This window comes from Centroberyx affinis, unplaced genomic scaffold, assembly GCF_046629955.1.
Source record: "Centroberyx affinis isolate AG114_WGS23_722 - 3 ecotype Tasmania unplaced genomic scaffold, CSIRO-AGI_Caff_v1 ptg001499l_1, whole genome shotgun sequence".
NCBI lineage: Eukaryota > Metazoa > Chordata > Actinopteri > Beryciformes > Berycidae > Centroberyx > Centroberyx affinis.
Genome location: NW_027279963.1, coordinates 177,856 through 190,858, shown reverse-complemented (window position 1 = coordinate 190,858; position 13,003 = coordinate 177,856). Strand labels below are relative to the sequence as shown.

The following is a 13,003-nucleotide window of genomic DNA, read 5'->3' as shown; positions in this document are numbered from 1 at the left end:
TGAGATTATTATGCAGTGGAAATTTTCTTCACAACTCCTACAAACAGGACAAACAGAGATTTCAGGTCCCACAGCAGCTGCTACCCCCTTTACACTCGACATCAACATGCACATAGAGCAAAAACACATTAAATCCAGGAGTAAATGCACCCAGTGATGCATTGAAGATCCAGTCACCCAAAATTGCACTGAACTAGGAACACAGTGTGATGAGTGTGATCAATGGCAACAATGTGTGATCATTTATCTGCTCTGGAAAGAAGCTTTGTATGAAACACAGCAAAGTTTGACTCCAAGGGTGTATTGATGGTGTTATTATTGTGCTGTGTTGCTGCTTTTGTATGTGATGCTTTGTCTCCGAAGATGAGTCACACAAAGCTTGATGTCGATCCCCTGCTATAGTAGACATCTAAACCCTCCAAAAGCATCAGAGGTTTGATTCAGTCAGGATCAAATACTCTCCCAGGCCATGGTATTAAAAAAAAATGTACTATCATCACTATCAGCAGCCTGAACAAAATAATCAACTAATCATTTTGAGAGTTTATATCAGGCTCTTTGAGAGAAGAGGACAACTGTAGCTATTGTTGCATTGCTTTGTGCTGGAAGCAACACCTTGATAAAGATTCAGCTGAAGGTAGCATTAGTGGAAGTCAATTGAATGCCTGTGTTTTCTGGCTTTTTGTCATTGCTAACCTTTCAAAACCCTTAAAACTTGCTTTTCAACTGAATTGCTCCTCATCTAAATGTTTACCCATCTGTAGTCCACAGAGTAAAACAATGGCTAAAGTTGAAAATCGTTGACTAAGATTCTTTAAAGAACCATTTTTGCACTCCTTTGCTTGACACCTGCATTGTGTTACCTGCCCTTGTATCACCTCATTTGAAATATTGCAAAATATATTTGGGTTTGGATATTTTCCACATTTACGCCATTACCCACCATCCAACTAAGAATTAGTATCCCAAAGTACTTTTAATATCCCAAAGAACCATATATGGTAGACATGCAGGAAGTAGATTTTCAAGTCTAGGTGAAATTTGTCATGTAACGAATTTGGGATTTTTAAGATTAAATGTGAGCACACATACAGTGTAGTATGTAGTAACAAACATACTGTGGCTAATCTGTGAATTGTGCTATATTACACTGAATTCTTTCAACAATTATCTCTTAAATTATTTAAGTATCCTCCTCTTTGGTTATCTTCCAATAGAGGGACGGCATCTGCAATATTCAATAAAGCATAACTCCAGCTGTGACTAGACAAAACATTTCATGATACTGGTGTAATAGATTTTCAAATTCATCCAGCTTACACTGAACCACTGTGACGGTCCATCCTAACCCTTCCTTCAATTCCACTGAGATGTGGAAGAAATGTTTGCTCATTAGCATATGTTAGGTTTAGTACTCAGACATTTGAGTGACAACCTGTGATGTCATTGTAATACTCTAGATACCTACCAGACGGCAATGGGGGGTCTAGGCCAGGGGGGCAAGGGGAGCCAGGGGGGCCTGGGGTTACAGCATCCGCAGCATTCGCACCCCCCCAATGGAAAACCACTTACTCCCAACTCACCTACAGTTTTAGTGCAAAAAACAAACTTATTAGATATAGGTTTTCCTTCTTTGACCATCAGTCTTGTTGCCGTTTACTATGTTTGCTAATCCATTGAAATCAAGACGAGATCTTGGAAGGTTACAACTTGAATACTCACATGCAAAGACCAGCAGAGCCATAAAGATCATCATCATTACATGTTGCAGTCTCATTTTCACCGGTGTTTGAATATGCGATGTCCTGTCTTTGGAGAGATGGTCAACCAAGCAATGAGCAGCTACTTCTCACCATAGATCACCATACAATAAATAGGATTGTGACATTTAGAGGCGGTGCCCCACCGTCCAATCAAATTATAGGGCTGCATTTGATGATCCTGCTTGTTCAGTCTAGTAGTGTGTTTTTGGCTGGACCGCAACAGCGGGGCCAGCCCTACAAACGCGAATGTCTGTCACTGACTGACTGACTGACTGACTGACTGAGTGATCAAGTTACACCTTGGTCGGCCGTGGCACGTGGCACGTGGCACATCATAGGATCACAGAGCCAGAAATTTCAGTTTCGCTTTCTCCGCCGTCTAGTTTCTCCGCTGAGATCAGGAGCCCGTTTCTCCCACACAGTAAGCAGGCTGACCAATATCATGCATGTAAGCTGAAGCTAAAGTAGAATCTATACAATTATATCATATCACTGTTTATGTCGATGCATATGCGCGAGCTCAGTCCACCTGAAATCCTCTGTTCTGTCGGGGGAGAGAGAGACACAAACAAGCATGGAGATTTCATCACGCCGAGGGCTTATTGCCGAACTTCCCGAAGTTTCCCGGGGCCACGGTTCCGGCCAGTGCCACTAGCTGGGCGCCGATTGGGTCCCGACGACAATGCGCCCCCGGTGTCCGGCGAACAGCGTTTTCGGCACCGACGGGTAACAGAGCGCCTGGCGCTTGGATCGGCAGGATCGATGCGGGCCGTGGGTGGAGACGACAGCGGTGGAGAGAGAGACGGGACGCGCTGGAACGATCAGTATGGATGTATGGACTATTATTCTGTATTAGCAGTCTACAGCCAGGGGTTAAAGTGGGCCGGAACGATCCGGAACGGCATTCCGGCACCTTCGATTAATAAGTAAATAAATCTGATTGGCAGTTTCATACATAATAATGACAAGCGAGTTCACAGGGCTGCCAACTCTCACGCATTGACCGAGAGACTCACGCAATTGACATTTTTCACACGCTCTCACGCCACAAGTCTATTTTCTCACGCAGTGAAAAACAAATTCATAAGGAAACTGACAGCAGGACAGACGAGACAGAGCAGCACAGCGCAGCAGCGAGTTATTCAGACCATCTGAATAGCGAGAAATATACACAAATTATTATATTATATTATTATATATATTACATTATTATTACATAATTATTATATTGTAATTTATTCCCATGCATGCTGCTCAGAGTAATCTCAGTCAGCGGCTCTTCACCGTCTCTCCCTCTCCTCTCGCGCCGTGCGCACGCAGGCAGGAGTGAGAGTGAGCTATGGTTGCTATGGTTACGGGGACGCTCTGTGTCTGTCTCTCTGAAACTTTCTCATGATTCCCAATAATAGGTTTTTTATGTTAGTATGCCTATGCAAGATCATGAATGTAAGCACCTCAGTGCTGAAATCTAGTAATATAACATAATCTTTACATTTTTGGTTAACATTATACAGGGTTGCTGTTTCTTGACCTAATCCAAGAGGTTAGGTGGTGTAGAAATGCAGGAAATTTGTTTTAAATTATTATTTTTTTCTGACCCCCCCCCCCCCCTCCGAAACAGGGTTCCCCCACCTGCCAAATCCCACTTTAACCCCTGTCAACAGCGGAGTTAGTTACACCATTGGTCGGCCGTGACACGTGGCACACTCATACACGGTCCAGCCATATACTAGGTTTTGACCTAGTCCTGTTTATTCATAGGAAGAGTACATATTGATCTTTGAGCCTAATATGTTGCTTTTGGCTGTGCCATCTCCTGGCTGGACCAGTGTGTCCTTCTCTGCCAGGATCAGTCTCACTTACCTTTATTCAAATTCTTTTTTTTTTTTTTTTTTGCAGAAATATTGATGTATTGGTTTACCGATGAGAAACACACAAACAGTTCATATTGATGATGAGGCTACACTGACTGGTTAGAAAAACACGCAGTGCAAATGGCAGTAAAAACAGAGGAGTTGAAAATGGCACATTCTCATCACATGGTCACTTGCCGAACATTAAAAGAGTGTATATGCATAACTGGGGCATTTGATATTCAAAACAACAACTTTTCCTTGGTAATATCTCGGTTTCCCTGCTTACAACTGTGTCCCTCTCCCATCCCATAATCAACATGAGATTCTTATGCAATGGAAATGTTACTTCACAACTCCTACAAAACAAACAGAGATTTCCAGTCACACAACAGCTATGACCCCCTTTAAACTTTGCATCAACATCCAGACTGTAAACAGATTGAGCAAAAATGTATCAAATCCAGGTGTAAATGCACCCGACAACTCACTGGAGATCCAGTCACCCAAAATTGCTTTGAACTGGGAGTAATAATAATAAACTTTATTTATATAGCACTTTTCAAAAAACAGTTTACAGAGTGCTTTACAGAGAAAATAAAAAACAGACAGAAGGACAAAAGTACAATCATTTAAAAGCCAAACCATGAAACTGTGTTCAGTTACGATTTAAAAACTAGCAATTCAGTGATGTACTCAGGTACCTGCTCATGCAAGGTCATTTATATGTAATTAGAAGAATTTTAAACTCAATTCTGAACTTCACTGGAAGCCGGTGTAAAGAGGCTAAGACAGGTGTAATGTGTGTCCTACGCTTCGTTTTGGCCAACAATTTTTCTGCAGTTTTGAACTAACTGGAGCCGACCAAGGCAGACTGATTCAGGCAGGTGAACAATGCACTGCAATAGTCTAAACGCGACATCACAAAGACATGAATAACCCATTCAGTGTTGTGAAAAGAGAGAAAAGGACTGATTTTGGCAAAGCTGTACCAACTTCTTGACTTGATGTTCAAAATGTAAGTTTGGGTCAAAGATGACACCTAGATCTTGCTTATAAAAGAGCCTAGGGACTGCTGAATTTGCTTAGAAAAGATTTCAGGACCAATAATAAGAACTTCATTTTTATCTGAATTTAGCTGGAGAAAGTTGTGAGCCATCCAATTATCATCTTAATATCAGCTAAACAATCATTGGGAGCCCCAAGGGTATTATATAAATAGAGAACAATATTGGCCCAAGAATTGAGCCCTGGGGCACCCTGCATGCCATTTCAGAGGCTGATTATGTAAAGCTACCAATCGACCCTGTCAAATTCCTGTTGGAAAGGTAAGATGTAAACCAGTTTAGGGCAGTCCTGGAGACACCAGCACATTGCCTCAATATGAATCACACTAAAATGGGACGCAGTAAATTGTCCGTGCTGTAGACAGTTTTCGATATTGGAGGACAACAATTGGGCACCACACGAGCTCAGGTGCAGACCATCTGGTTTATCAAATGTGTCTCATACCCAAAACAGTTGAAAGTTTTCAACATAGCCCACGTTGTTTTTGCAACAGACGTCTCTTAGCCAGCAGTCCAGGGAAAACAAGTGGCTAAAAATCTCACTTCACCACGTTTGTGAAGGGGTAGTGGACTGGATAAGACCACATGTAAGTTGCAGGCTCTGATAGCTCTAACAACCGAAACAAACTGTCTCTTCAAGCACTCTGAGTCCTTGCGAGAAGAAACACCATTAGTGCCTGCATGAACAACAACAGTATTCACAAGAGGATATCTCTTAAGCAGAGATGGCAGCTGAAAGTTGATATCGGCAAGGCGAGCCCCTGGGAAATACACGACAACTTTCAGCACCTTAACATGCCGCACGATTGAGTCACCTGCAAGAAGAGTAGTGTGACAAGTGTAGGAAGGACCATCCGCAGCACGGGTGACCCTGTGCGGCACAGCCAGCGTCGGCTGTCTCGATCACGGTAGTAGATGCAGTCTCAGAGGGGCAGAGATGTGACCATATATGTTGTTCCCCCTGGGAGGTCGTCAGTGCTTTCCAAGGGGAGGAATCGATTTTTCAAAGGTTGACCGGTGGAGATGCTACCACAGACATGGCGGGCTTGCTCTTGGTTTTCCTCTTTCTGCCCTTAATCACAACCTCTGCCCAGGTAGAATGAGGGAGTGGAGTGGAAGAAGACGCACAGGCCTCTTTGAGCCCCAGTGCAGCCGTCCCGTCCCATAGAGCACTGGGGTCCATGACTGCTGCATCATCGCCAGACAGGAGCTTCTTTCAGGAGTCTAGCTCCCTCCGGAGAGTCACCAATTGGCCAGCCAGTGCTCTGGATTCCCGGCAGGGGAGAGGTGGGTCAACCAACATCTCCCGTTGCACTGCTGGGACCGGATATCTCTCTCCAACCGGCAGCTTGCTGTAGTAGGCTACTGAGCCTCCAGTGCCTCGCTAGCCATTTGACAGTGTGCGAAATAGTCGTTACCTTTCAGATTGAGATTCTTTAAAGAACCATTTTTGCACTTTGCTTGACACCTGCATTGAGGTTTTCTTTATCTGCCCTTTTATAGCCTCATTTGCAATATTGCACAATATATTTGGGTTTGGATATTTTCCACATTTACGCCATCACCCACCATCCAATCACTAAGAATTAGTAACCCAAAGTACTTTTAATATCCCAAAGAACCAAATATGGTAGACATACAGGAAGTAGATTTTCAAGTCTAGGTGAAATTTGTAATGTAATGAATTTGGGATTTTTAAGATTAGTAAGTAAGTAAGTAAGTAATTTATTTTTCAAAGTGTCATGCACCAAAAGGTGCCCAGCCCGCATAGGCTTACAAGACACTACAAACATAACAAACAAGAGCAATAACATAGTGAGAGCGGAAGAACAATATAATACCCCTCCATACATGTCAAGCAATGTCAAACCAAATATGAACACACTCCTGTTCCTTAGACATTACAGCTATAAAACATAACTTGGGCACATATGAGGCACAGGCTGTGCCTTTAACACATCAAACATAAAGCGCCCTCCTACACTGTTGGTAGGCATTTAACTCAAACTGAGCTAGGTGAAACACTTTGTCTGTAAACAGGTACTGAAATCTACATTCATCAGACATAGAAAACAAATCAGGACATTCTGCAGATATTTTACGGAAAAGCCTATATCTAAGATTGTGATATAACGGACAATAGAACAAAAGGTGCGTTTCATTTTCAACCTCTCCCAGATCACACAGGTGACATTTCTTTTTTAAGGGTGACTAGTGCTCTGGATGGTAAATACACTTAATCAGACTGTACGTTCTCAATTTTGGTTTACATAAAACTTCTTTTGACCATTTCTGTTTATAGTTTTCAAATAGTATTTTTTTAATTTGACTAACACTACAAGATAATTTATTTCTATATATATATTGGAGACCTGCCTTGCCAATATTTTTGCAAGCTCCCTTGCCCAACAATAATTATTTGAAAAATCCCAATAGAAAATTTGTTTGGTAAATCTGTTATCGGGCATGTTGATTAATCTATTCCACAGTCGCAACATGTCACCCTTATGCCGCACTTCACATGGCTCCCATCCCATGTCACCACATATTGCAAGTTTTGGGGCCATTTTATGCACACCCACTGCGTCGCATTTTGTTTGCTTGCAATAACCCCAGACCCCTGCACCATAATCTAAAATAGGACAGACACAAGATTTATACAACTGTGTATAGGTTTTACAACCAAGATCCCTACATAGCTTAACCTTATTAAGGACGGCTCCCAGTGCCCTACCTGCAGAGTCTGATAAGACTTTTATTCCTTCTTCAAAGGTAAGATGATCATCTAGAGTAAGTCCTAAGTATTTGTAATGCTGAGTGTATGACAGAAGTGTTGAGCCAAAATGAAATTTAAACTTAGTCTGTAACTCTCCCTCCTTCCTGAAATGCATAACCTGAGTTTTATCTTTGTTTATCTTCAATCTCCATTTACTACACCAACAGTACACAATATTCAACAAACTTTGAAGATCATTTTCAGTCTCTGCAAGGAGGACTATATCATCTGCGTATAGAAGAGTGCCAACCGTAACATCACCCAATCTGACACCAATAGCTGCTTGCTTAATGTCTAGTACTAGATTGTTTATATAGATGGCAAACAACTTGGGAGAGAGCACGTCCCCCTGTTTTACACCAAATGGGGTTGGAAACCAACCTGTTCTATAGTCATTGACCTGCACACATGCAACTGGGGTTTGGTAAAGAACTTTTAAGGCATTATAAAATTTGCCATCTATACCAGATTTTAGTCATTTGAAACTGAGACGATCATGGTTTATGCAGTCAAAAGCTTTCTGAAAATCTATGAAACAACTAAAAGTAGGCCTCCCTTCTTGTATTCTAGCATTAACTATAACAGATAAAGAATATATGTGGTCAATACAAGCTCTATTCTTTCGAAAGCCATTTTGTTCATCTACCAACAGACCAAAAGTTTCCAATTAGCAATACAGTCGCTCATTAAGAATACTAGAATAGAGTTTATAAACACAACTGAGAAGACTTATCCCCCTATAATTCAAAGGAACTCTAGGATCATTATTTTGGGACTTAGGGATTGGTTTTATTATAGATTTATGCCAAACAGAGGGAACCAACCTGTACTCAAAGCAAATAGAGAGAAGATGACCTAATATTGGAAATAAACAGGGTAGTTTCAATAGTTCATTGGGCAGGTTATCAATACCAGTTGCTTTTCTCAGTTTAAGTCCGCCAATTGCCCTTTTAACTTCCTCTTCAGTTATACTAGCATTTAAGTACTAATTGAAGGAATAAGAATCCTGCTGCATATTAGCCTCCACAGTATTTTTAAGATCAACTATCCTTGCAAGAAAACAATTATCCCACTCAGCTGGACAGTTACTTCCAAAAAACAAAGGGGTTAAATGTGAGCATACATACAAACTTTTTTTCCTTCGATGATTGCCTCTGAATGTTAATATACTTTTCTATGCTTTCTAAGCTCAGACCAAATCTACATTGTTTCATCTTCTTGTAAAAGTTCTTAATCTCAATATGTTTTAAAGCCCTTAGTGTACAAGGATGTCCCGCTTTCACACAGTGTAATGGTCAATGAGAGACACAGTGATTCAAATTGAATTGTCTTTAATATGTTGCAGTCAACAAAAGATTTGTCATGGATCAGCCAAATTTACATGATGCGATTGTCGGAGAGGTGCTTCCAGATATGGTGTAGTAACAAACATACTGTGGCTGATCTGTGAATTGTGCTATATTACACTGAATTCTTTCAACAATTATCTCTTAAATTATTGAAGTATCCTCCTCTTTGGTTATCTTCCAATAGAGGGACGGCATCTGCAAGACAAAGCAACAGGATGATTATTCAATAAAGCATAACTCCAGCTGTGACTAGACAAGATACTGGTGTAATATCATTTCATGATACTGGTGTAATAGATTTTCAAATTCATCCAGTTTACACTGAACCACTGTGACGGTCAATCCTAACCCTTCCTTCAATTCCACTGAGATGTGGAAGAAATGTTTGCTCATTAGCATATGTTAGGTTTAGTACTCAGACATTTGAGATTAGTGACAACCTGTGATAATGTCATTGTAATACTCTAGATACCTACCAGACGGCAATGGGGGGTCTAGACCAGCCAGGGGGGCCAGGGGGGCCAGGGGGGCCTGGGGTTACAGCATCCGCAGCATCCGCATTCGCACCCCTCCAATGGAAAACCACTTACTCCCAACTCACCTACAGTTTTAGTGCAAAAAACAAACTTATTAGATATAGGTTTTCCTTCTTTGACCATCAGTCTTGTTGCCGTTTACTATGTTTGCTAATCCATTGAAATCAAGACGAGATCTTGGAAGGTTACAACTTGAATACTCACATGCAAAGACCAGCAGAGCCATAAAGATCATCATCATTACATGTTGCAGTCTCATTTTCTCCGGTGTTTGAATATGCGATGTCCTGTCTTTGGAGAGATGGTCAACCAAGCAATGAGAAGCTACTTCTCACCATAGATCACCATACAATAAATAGGATTGTGACATTTAGAGGCGGTGCCCCACCGTCCAATCAAATTATAGAGCTGCATTTGATGATCCTGCTTGTTCAGTCTAGTAGTGTGTTTTTTATTCATAGGAAGAGTAAATATTGATCTTTGAGCCTAATATGTTGCTTTTGGCTGTGCCATCTCCTGGCTGGACCAGTGTGTCCTTCTCTGCCAGGATGAGTCTCACTTAGCTTTATTCGAATTCTTTTTTTTGTTTTTTTGCAGAAATATTGATGTATTGGTGCACTGATGAGAAACACACAAACAGTTTATATTGATGATGAGGGTACACTGACTGGTTAGAAAAACATGCAGTGCAAATGGCAGTAAAAACAGAGGAGTTGAAAATGGCACATTCTTTGAGGGATACGTTTTACATGTGTCAAATATAGCATTTAAACTAAGTTTTAGAACAATAAAATATATAAGGGAAATGTATACGTATAAGGTGCATCTACACCTTGAAAGGTATTATCTCATCACACGGTCACTTGCCAAACATTAAAAGAGTGTAGATGCATAACTGGGGCATTTGATATTCAAAACAACAACTTTTCCTTGGTAATATCTCGGTTTCCCTGCTTACAACTGTGTCCCTCTCCCATCACATAATCAACATGAGATTCTTATGCAATGGAAATGTTACGTCACAACTCCTACAAAACAAACAGAGATTTCCAGTCACACAACAGCTATGACCCCCTTTAAACTTTGCATCAACATCCAGACTGTAAACAGATTGAGCAAAAATGTATCAAATCCAGGTGTAAATGCACCCGACAACTCACTGGAGATCCAGTCACCCAAAATTGCTTTGAACTGAGAGTAATAATAATAAACTTTATTTATATAGCACTTTTCAAAAAACAGTTTACAGAGTGCTTTACAGAGAAAATAAAAAACAGACAAAAGGACAAAAGTACAATCATTTAAAAGCCAAACCATGAAACTGTGTTCTGTTACTATTTAAAAACTAGTAACAGATTCAGACAATCAGGCAGATTGTTCTACAGTCTCTGCGCAATTACTGCAAATGCTTTATCACACTTAGACTTCAGTCTAGATGTTGGAACAGCCAACAGTGCCTGGTTTGAAGACCTAAGGGGCTTTGGGTTCTGATATGGATGAAGCAATTCAGTGATGTACTCAGGTACCTGCTCATGCAAGGTCATTTATATGTAATTAAAAGAATTTTAAACTCAATTCTGAACTTCATTGGAAGCCGGTGTAAAGAGGCTAAGACAGGTGTAATGTGTGTCCTACGCTTCGTTTTGGCCAACAATTTTTCTGCAGAGTTTTGAACTAACTGGAGCCGACCAAGGCAGACTGATTCAGGCAGGTGAACAATGCACTGCAATAGTCTAAACGCGACATCACAAAGACATGAATAACCCGTTCAGTGTTGTGAAAAGAGAGAAAAGGACTGATTTTGGCAAAGCTGTACCAACTTCTTGACTTGATGTTCAAAATGTAAGTTTGGGTCAAAGATGACACCTAGATCTTGCTTATAAAAGAGCCTAGGGACTGCTGAATTTGTTTAGAAAAGATTTCAGGACCAATAGTAAGAACTTCAGTTTCTGAGACAAAAGGCAATACCAAACACTCTCTCTCAAGTGCACTGCACGACAGTGTGCGAAATAGTCGTTCCCTGTAGTCTCCTCCTCCGAGACACCGCAACACGGGTATGGAGTTTCTTAGATCTGTTGAAAGGCTGCACCAATAAAATACTCTGTGATGTAGGCTAATGTAACTCAGTTCGTAATTCGACAACGATAAAATAATGCGGCGTAACATCAGATAAAATCGGATAAAAGAAAATGCTGAGATACAAATAGAGAGTACAGTAACAGACCATCAGACAGTGAAAAGGCCGCCAACCAGAACCGGAAGTGCAGTGAAACCTCTCAGCGGCACAGAATGAACAGAATGTGCCATCATTATCTGCTCTATCTGCTCAGGAACATAACTTTGTATGAAATACAGCAAAGTTTGACTCCAAGGGCGTATTGATGGTGTTATTATTGTGCTGTGTTGCTGCTTTTGTAATGCTTTGTCTCAGAAGAAAAGTCACACAAAGCTTGATGTCTATCCCCTGCTACAGTAGACATCTAAACCCTCCAAAAGCATCAGAGGTTTGACTCAGTCAGGATCAAATACTCTCCCAGGTCATGGTATAAAAAAAATTTACTATCATCACTATCAGCAGCCTGAACATACTGTATAATCAACTACTCATTGTAAGAGTTTATTTCAGGCTCTTTCAGAGAAGGTTTGAAGCTAAGCAGGCTTCGCAGTGGTGATGAGAGGCTTGAGATACAGCAGACGTAGCTGTAGCACTGTAGCTATTGTCCAACTTTGTGCTGGAAGCAACACCTTGATAAAGATTCAGCTGAAGGTAGCATTAGTGGAAGTCAATTGAATGCCTGTCTTTTCTGGCTTTTTGTCAATGCTAACCTTTTAAAGCCCTTAAAACTTGCTATTCATCTGAATTTCTCTTCATCTAAATGTTTACCTATCTGTAGTCCACAGAGTAAAACAATGGCTAAAGTTGATGTGACCAACTGAGATCCATTATAAGCAAGGGGCAGCAGTAATCTCATGATCTACACACAGAAAAATAAGGTGCCCGAAAATGGTCCTTCGGAGTGATGCCACAGAAAAAACATTTCTGGTTCCACAAAGAACCTTTCAGACTGTGATTCTTTAAAGAACCATTTTTGCACTTTGCTTGACACCTGCATTGAGTTTTTCTTTATCTGCCCTTTTATAGCCTCATTTGCAATATTGCACAATATAATTGGGTTTGGATATTTTCCACATTTACGCCATCACCCACCATCCAATAACTAAGAATTGGTATCCCAAAGTACTTTTAATATCCCAAAGAACCATATATGGTATACATACAGGAAGTAGATTTTCAAGTCTAGGTGAAATTTGTCATGTAATGAATTTGGATTTTTAAGATTACATGTGCGCAAACATACAATATTTTTTTCCTTCGATGATTGCCTCTGAATGTTAATATATATTTTCTATGCTTTCTGAGACCAAATCTACATTGTTTCATCTTCTTGTAAAAGTTCTCAATTTAAATATATGTTAAAGACCTTAGTGTACAAGGATGTCCCGCTGTCACACAGTGTAATGGTCAATGAGAGACACAGTGATTCAAATTTAATTGTCTTTAATATGTTGCAGTCAACAAAAGATTTGTCATGGATCAGACAAGTTTACATTGGTCAGGCAATAATCCTACTGAAAGACAGGGAGCTCCAAAGCTGTGA

The 13,003-nt window shown here is 40.6% G+C and overlaps 1 long non-coding RNA gene across 1 annotated transcript; it reads right to left on the bottom strand.

Moving 5' to 3' along the window:
• Positions 1–8,894: 8,894 nt before the first annotated feature.
• On the bottom strand, positions 8,895–9,608 carry LOC139650508 (uncharacterized). Its single transcript, XR_011695645.1, has 3 exons — positions 9,549–9,608; positions 9,285–9,409; positions 8,895–9,003 (listed from the first exon to the last, which is right to left on the bottom strand). It is a non-coding gene; the product is annotated as an uncharacterized lncRNA (long non-coding RNA).
• Between the last annotated feature and the right edge of the window lie 3,395 nt (positions 9,609–13,003).